Below are 8805 nucleotides of genomic sequence, written 5' to 3'. Positions count from 1 at the left end.
TGAACAGAGAGTTTGGACTGTGAAAAGCTTTTCTGTGACACTGGTGTTAACCTGCAAGTCCAGCCTATTGTTGTAGCAGCTGTTATGCTATGAGGTGCAATGTCCAATGTGCCACATGCTTTTGGCTTGTTTTTGTTACACTGTTTGCTTCTTTCCTTCTTGTTTGGGGAGGAGAAGGGGTAAGGGAAAAGGAGATACTGCTCTAGCATCTATTAATTCAGAGAGGCAGCTCTGCCCAATACTGGAGATGTCAACACATCCAGTTTCAACAGAGAGAGCATCTTAAAGGAAGATGAAAGGGAATATCACCTAATTTAACCACAAACTGGAGACTCAAGGAAGACATCCCAGGGACAACAAGTGAAATGTGGACTCGTATTCATCACCCTACACAAACAGTTCATCCAGCTGACATACCAGTCTCAACTTGGGATTGCAAGACTGAGATCCAACCAGTAAGTCTGTCTGGTTTTCAGGCCCAAGACTCAGTGCAGCCAAGGTGAATGGAAGGGCTGATGCCCCAAAGGTGTACTGAGGTGCAAACAGCAAAGGGATGCTGAGGTGCACCATGACCTCAAGTGTTTGGGAATAGATGTTGCATAGTAAAATCTCTCTCCCAGTAAAGCAACTGCTCAAAGTTAACAAGAAGCTGACTTACATTGCTTGCTGGTTAGATCCCAAGTGTGCTTTTAGGGACCTTGGACCTGCCTGTACCTTCCTCCTTCCCAGCAGACCACACTGCTGGCCTGAGCAGCCTCAGTTCCAGAATGACTTGACAAAGGGGCTACACTTGCAGGACTGTGCAATGGCAAGGGACTCACAAGCAGTTTCTACACTAGATGTCAATTCCTTGCCTTTACTAATCCCTTTAAAACTACCACATCCTAGGCCTTAGTGAGCATTTGAGAGATTACATGCCTAAATCCCTGACCTCCCAAAGTTATGTGGATTATCTGCATCCAGAGCATCCCATCCCAGGCTTTTTTTAGCATCTGGCCCACTCTGGAAGCAGGAAGGTGAACGAGCTGGTAGGTTCACACTGTGGGAGGAGATAGAAGGGCTCCCTGGGTGATTAGCAGAGAGAAACAGGCAAAGAAAAACAGACTGAAGACTCTAAACATTTAGAGCACAGCCACAGCAAAAAGAAAGGGTGCCACACTGTTATACCACTTGGGATAAAGTGAAAGAAAGAAGACAACAGCTCCCAGTGATCCATGGCAGACAGCAAAGGCAGGGAAGCATCACCCTCAGAGCCTGTCCTGAGCTTCCTCCAGGTCTCTACAGCTCTCCATGAATCCCTCAAGCAGGCTGCAACACTTCTTTCAGAAGGAAAACAGCTAAATGAGAATAATATTTTTGTATGATTTATGTTCTTGGAAGATTTTAAGCTGTTTGGATTGATGGTTTGTGTGGTGAAGTATTTTATGTTGCTAAATCAGTGGTTTTGTTGCCACCTCCCTCCTGCTGGGCTTCCACCTTCCCCTCATCAAAGGCAGGATGAAAAGAGAACTGGAACTAGCTCAAAAGCAAAGGAAATCAAGGCTTGGGAAAGTTACCTGATGGATATGCAGAACTAGCAGTAGCCATAAGGAGAATATTTAGGAGGCATAAACTAAACTGGACCCAGTGGAGCTTCAGAGCACTGTGCTGGATGATGCCCATGGCAGCACTGCACAAGCACAGGTACCAACAAAAGCAACAAGGCTAAATGACATACCCAGAGCCTTCACCAAATGGAGATGAGGATGCTGGAGGTACCCTGAGTCCAGTGGGCAGCAGGGAAGGACCAGAATAGAAACCCCTTAGTACTGAAGGTATGTGCTGGGCTCCTCAGGTGGAATCACTGAGCAGAGGGAGCTGCCTTGGCACAGAGCCACAAGTTCACCCTGGTTTTGGGCACAGACTCTGCATGAGACCATCATCAGTCCCACCCAGGGCAGCCAAAATGCCAGGGCTCCCCAGGGCTGCCCTGCCTGCATGCCCTGGACACAGCTCATCCCTCAAGAGGTGCACAACAGTCCCTTCCAGGGCCAAAGAATGTGCTTTGATGGATCATGTTGGATGAAGTGGCACAAAGCAAGCAGAGCCAAGCAAGGTCCTGCCAAATTCAAGGGCTGAGGTTCAGCACCAGCCTGGCTCTGACTATACCAGGCTATGCAAAGTCTCTTGCAGAAGCTCAACAGGTGAACCCAAGTGTGTCTGACAACATGGCTCTGTTTTATTGAACTTTCCAGTGCTGGAAAGCAAGATGCTTTACAGGGTGGTGAAAACAGTATCTACATGCTGCAATGACACTGCTTTTTAAATAGCAGCCACCTGCACCATTTCCCTGGGAAGGTTAATACAGCCTCCCCACATTTCTTTGTTAAACTAGATCACAGGCACATTTTATGTAAGAAGTGAAGCCCATGAGCTGGATTTCAGATGTTCCAGTTTGCAGTGCTGTGTTGCCAAGGCACTGAACAGATCCCCAGGTGCAAAACTTGATGGGACAGTGTTTTCTAAAGCCTTTAAAGGACAAGCAGGTCCCCTTGAAAGTGAAATGTCTTCTTCAATCTGAATTCCAGCTACACCCTCTCTTTTGGAGAAGGTAAATCAGCAGCACATACAGTTTAATCAGTATGCATTTGGAACCCAAACACAATGTTTTGCTGAGCATTAGTATAATGATACTCTGCAGGAAACACATGGGAAACAGGCAGGTTCCACACCACAGGGCTTCTTGGGAGAATGTGTCAGGACTCTAAAGCTGCAGAGCAGAAAACACAGTGGAAAGGCTACAGGTTAAACACCTCAGGTGAAGGACAGGGATAGGGAGTGAGATTTTCTACTTGCAACACTGGTAGATAAGAAAAGCCAAGTTCAGGCCCAGCTGGTTCCAGGCTAAACCCTGCTCCAGGCTAAACCCTGCTCCAGGCAGGACAGCTCAGTGTTTGTACACAGACACAGGCCACAGCAAGACAAGAACTACCCTGTCCTGGGCAGTCCCTTCTGCTGTTTTATTCATCAGGGGTTAGGTGACCCACAGAGAAGGATTTGAACATGCAAAGGGCTGCATTTGTACCTTGTTAAGATTCATCCTGGCTTGAAATAAACTACATGTAAAGCCCAGCCAGAGCCACCAACTTGAGATGATGTGGCAAAAACGTTCTGTAAAGCTGCTTAGAGCTTGTTAAAATGCAGCACAGGGGTTAAAAGGAAGGGTGTTCTCATATCAACATCTCAACAGACTCTACTGGCTTTACACCCTTGCATTAAGTTGCAAATCAATTTCCTGTCTCAGTAAGAATCCCCCACTATCTAACTGCTCAGAGCATTTGCTTTAGAGATTAACTTAGAGGGATGAGCTAAGTGCTGTGGGTTTTGTTCTTGGCACAAGGCAAATCATCTCATTTCACAGGCTCCATCTTTACTTATCAGCAGCAAAAGCCACCCTGGCAAAGGTGCTGCAAGGAGTGTGCAACAAGGATGAAATGCTTTGAGATTCCCAACTGAGCAGAGTTTTACAGCTCTGCTTTATTCATATTTAACATGGAATAATCTTCTACCTGATACTGTTGAACCTACAGGCTGGAGATTGAGCTTCTGGTTTGAGGTTGTCTGGGCTGTCAGCACTTGGCTGTAGGGGTTTGAATGAGGAAGAGCTCACATTTGCAGCAGGGAAGTGTTGTGCTGTGTGTGTATCACTGCCTAATGAATCAGATGGATAACACAGGCATCACATTCAGCTGATGCCTGGGGAGGGGAGGGGGGGGTCTAAATCTCCTCTGCTCTAAACCTACAAAGCTACCCCTCAGCCACAGAAACCCTCTGCTGGGAATGTTTTCATCCACACACAAACTGGGAGGTTTTCTTCTCAGTGACTTTGTTGTACATTGTTTTTCTAAGGAAGCCAAATGGAAGCCCCTGTAAGCAGCCTGTACTTCCCTGTAATCATGGTTATTGATTGGCTATGGTAGCACACAGCTCATAAATAAAGATCTTCAGAGATTTTAGACAGTTAAGAGAGTCTGGAGTACTTCTGTCCAGCTTGCAATGCAATTAGTAACTTGCTTGCTCAAGAGTCCCCCTGGCCCAGGACTCTATTCTTCCTGCCAATTGCATGTACCAATACAAACAAGGAGCCCAGAGAGACTCCATCCTCCTGGAGCTGGACCCTTCAGCAAAAGTTAAGTCAATTAAGAGAGAGCAAACACAAATTCTATCCTATGGCAGTGATAATTAGCCAGAAGAGGAGAAACTGTCCTTGAGGCAAGGTGCTGAGACTCTGGCTCGAGACACTGATGTAACTTGCTCCTCTGACTGCTATTCTAATGGCTAAAAAGAAATGCTTGGAAAGTCAAAGGCAAAGTCATTTCATGCACCTTATTAGTAGAAAGGGGAACTCATAGTTGGAATAGCTTGCCAAAAAGTTTCACCAGCAATCACAACCTTTAAACCAAGACTGGATGTCCTCCAGGAAAGACATCCACTGGATCTGACAGCCACGAGCTGTCAGGCACACAAAGGTTCACTCACCTTATAGACAATAATTCCCTTCAGTGCAGGAGGTGCTGCATAAAATCATCTCACCTGTGTTATGACAGTTTAATTCATTATAGTCATTACAGTCATTCCTTCTGGCCTCAACATCTACTGGCTTCCTTCTACTTTTGGCTGCTCTCTTAAGCAGCAATTGCAGAGCAATTGCAAGTGGAACAGGCCTGAGGGTCTCCACTGAAGGGAAGTTGAACAGCCATATGCTGGAAGGTGGAAACTGTCAAGGGCTGTGGGGAGCCTCACCCAAACCCTCTTCCCCTGGATGTGTTCATTTCCATGCAGCCCCTAAAAGAGACTGTGGGGTGCATGGGGCCACTGGCTGCAGCAAGATGTGCTCCCAAGATGTGCTTTAGCAGGGGGGTTGGACTGGATGATCTCTAGAGGCCTCTTCCAACCCCTCTGTGATTCTGTGAAGACCCCTCTCTGAGCCCCTAAGGATGGAGAGATGGATGAAGGGAAGCAGCCACTCCTCTCCCCAAATGCTACAGCCACCCACAGCTTGAGGTGACAAGTGTATTTGGTTGTCATATTACACTGCTCAGCCCCCAGCCCCAACAAATGGCCTGAAGAGGCTGGGCTCAGCTGTGCTCAGACCCTGGGCAGGCTCCTGCAGGCCAAGCCACTCAACACTGGGCCCATAATTAGCTCAGGGAGTTATGCTGCAAAAGGGCTTTTGTAAAGGTGAGAGCAGCATCATTAAAGAAAGCAGCAGGGAACAGCCAGGACTGAGCTGAATCCCTCATTGATTCAATGGCACTCCTGCTTTCTCAAGAGCCATCATTAAGTGCTGCTGCACATGACATAAATCAAAGAGCCCAATGTATTGCCAGTGCCAAACAGGAGGGTCCCCCACTGGAAAGGCAAGTAGAGCCCTGCAGGGAGGGCAGCTGGGGAGCTGTGCTGCATGGAGGATGCTGAGTTGCATCACCCATCACACCCAGACAACCAGCCACAACCCCAAAAGAGCTCAGCTCCATTTAAGAACACAAAGCAGTTTTGCTAAAGAAGAAACTTCAAAACAATGAAAGCAAAGATTTGGTGTCATTCTATATGCTGCCAAGGTTTGGATGGAATTAAATCATGGCATCAAATTATCAGAACCATCAGCAGAACTAAACAGAAACCTCCCCCCACCTTCCCATGGTCTGTATCTAATAGTCTAGCCTAGAGTGAACTAAAACACTCAGGATTAGTGCTGCAATAGTGACATTGCTCTTCTATACTCAGCCCAAGATGATGCATGAGCTAAAGCCCCAGCACTCAGGATGCTTCAGCAAAACGTGCTGCTTTGGACATGAGTTCCACAGGTCTGAGCCAACAGCAGACAGGCAAGAAAGGAACACACTGATGAAGTATTCTGTGGCAGAAAGACTGCCCAAAAGCTGTAGTTTCCTGGAAACAATGCAGGGAATAGAATCACAGAATGGTTTTGGTTGGAGAAGCCCCTGAAGCTGCTGCAGTCCCAGCCCTGCCCTCACCCTGCCCAGCCCAGCACTGACCCCTGGCCCTCAGCACCTCAGCTCCACAGCTTTGGGATCCCTCCAGGGCTGGGCACTCCCCCAGCTCCCTGGGCAGCCCATTCCAGTGCTTAATAACCCTCTTGGTGAAAAAGTTCTTCCCAGAGGCAACACATCATTAGCTGCTCAGTGTGTCTGTGCTGAGAGAAAGCCAGCTAAAGGAAAGGGGAGAGTGAGCTCTGCTTTTCCCTAGTTGTCAAAAGGATCACTCCATGGTCTTGGAAAGTGTTCATTGGCAGAGCAGTTCCTAGCACAGTGCAGAAGATGCAGCCAGCAGTTCATTCACACACATTTCTTAGCCATCAGCAAAGTATTTCACTCTTTACCTCCCAGAAAATTCTATGGGAGACATGTAAAGGTCCATCCCACAGTCAGCCTCCAAAGCAGCCTGAGCACTGCCCATGGGGATGGGGCATTCACCAGCCTGGCTGCTGCTTCCAGCCAGGTTCACTGCTTTGTAAAATGCTTTCAACTCCCCAACTAGGAAAGAGAGTTTACCAATCCAAAAGGGCATTACAGCAAATGAGTGCATGTCTAGTGAATCCCTTTGTGCTGTGTGAGGCTTTAGGGAATGTCTGCAGTAAACAAGGTCCTGAGTGACCAAAGGGAGAGAAAAAGCAGGAGATGAGAAACAGGTGAGTGGGAAAGAGGGGAGGAAGAACACAACACCCCCAGAGCTGCACTGCTGGTTACATCCCTGCAGAGCTCTGAACTGGTGCAGTCAAGTGCAGGAACAAGTCAGAACGTGAACACAGACCAGTGTGCAGAGGGTGCCAGAGTCAGACAGTCCCACCTCAGTGCAAAAGCACCATATGGGGTTTGTTTTCCTCTTTGCTGCCACTCAAATTCCAGCAGTTAAGGCAATCTAGTTATTCAATTTGGATAAGCTTCAGTTGCTAACAGCAATTATTAGCAGCTGCCTGTGCCTCTCCATTCTCTTATTACCTTCTTCTTTCCAAGTGCTGATGCCATTAGCAAATTGACTTCCTCCCTCACACAATCTGTCTGGTTTCAGTATGTACAACACTAATTGCTTCCTAATCCTTAGGACCATCAACAGGCAGCAGAAGTTTGTACCACACAAAGCCCCTTTGGCTGGGAAGGTTGGAGCACACAGGCTCTGCAAGCAGCCCCTGCCATCCTCTCCTCCAGGTGAGGCAAGACAGATGAGCCAAGTGTAGGAAAAAGAAGTTTGAGCTCCCTGTTACCAATTCAGAGTAGAATGAGATTATTTTTTTCCCCTGCAATTCAGTCAGTGACATTGGGAAGAGCAGGAACAGTGACTAAGAAAATGCATTACAGGAAGAGACAGAAAGTGTGAGGAGGAGGGGCTGAGAACACTGGAAGAGTCCTTGCTTCAGCTGCTTTCACTGACCTCCCTGTACCTCCAACCTCCCCTGTTCCCTTTCTGTGACCTTCCTTTCCCTCAGCTCAGGCTTCTCTCCCTCCTTTCCCTTCAAGTCCCCCAGCAGGCCTGCTAATGTAAACACCAGGCAGCAAAACTCAAGATGCACACAAGGAAAGTGCCACCTCAAACAGTAACCACAGCAGTAAGAGGCCCAGTGCCATCCTCCCTGGCAGCTGGAGCTGCACTGTCCATCACAGCTCTTCATCCTAAAGCAAGCATTCAAAATACACATCTATTAATCTTTCCTGCTCCAGGCATGTGTCTCCCTTCAGAAAGATGAAGGATCCTTTTGGCTCTGACCTCCTTAGCTAAGCAGGAAGAAAATAGATTGTCCTGGACCTTTCATGTCATCTTTCTGCATCTCTAAACCACAGCTGCCCAGGGGATGTTGGCCCCTGCATTTACATCACAAAGAGCAGAGAGGCTTTTCCAGATGGGACAGCTTCTGTTTGTTGATTTTAAGCATTAGCTCCCAAACCAAGCCTCTGTCTGTTCCTGTTCAGCACAGAGGGGATTCCAAACTCCACCTGAGGAGGTCTCAGTGCCACACAGCTTTCCCTCCTCTGATGGGTCTCATTACAAAGTCCAATTGCTCATTTCTTCAAGTTCAGTAGGCAAAGAGCTCTGTAAATCAGGCATGTGGAAAGTGCCTGTTTCAGCTCTCATCGGCTGTTTGGGGGGGTTGCTTCTCAAAAGGGTGGCTGCTCTGTGCCCCTGCTGAGATGTAAACCACAGACACCTCCAGAGACAGGCTGGTGAAATTGCACCTGAGGGAGAAAGGGCTGTAGCACAGGGGTGAGCTCTGTCTGCAGAGCACAGAGAATGGGGGCAGAACTGAAGCCAGTGAGAACAAACCATCAGCACAGACCATAGACACATGCCCAGCACCACACAACACTGCCAGTTCAAGGCAGCTAAGGGTTCCTCACCAGGAGCTTGCTGCAGGAAAAGGCTGCTGCAGAGTGTCTCAGGGACCCAGCTAATGTGTCAGCAAAAGCAAGCAGTGAAAGCCCAGAGGGCAGAGCAGAGGCCAAGGGGAGCAGATGGAGGCTGGCATGTGAAAGGAGCCAGTGGCCCTTGAAGCAAGACAAGAACTGGCTGCTGAAGGACATGGTGCTGAGAAGTGCAGAATGAAGTGGACTGGCCACAGATGAGGAGTCCTCAGTGAGCTAAAGACTGGGGAATACAGCAACAAGGCTCAGAGGAGCAGCACATGCTTCTAGCCATGGAACAGCAGCAGAGAAAAACACTGCAGAGCCAGAGGGAAGAGCTGAGTGAAGGTAAAGCCAGCACTGAGCACAGGAGACACCAGCACTGTGTGGGGCTGACTCAGAGGAATCT

This window comes from Colius striatus, chromosome 22 (assembly GCF_028858725.1).
Source record: "Colius striatus isolate bColStr4 chromosome 22, bColStr4.1.hap1, whole genome shotgun sequence".
NCBI lineage: Eukaryota > Metazoa > Chordata > Aves > Coliiformes > Coliidae > Colius > Colius striatus.
This window is presented reverse-complemented; position numbering follows the sequence as displayed.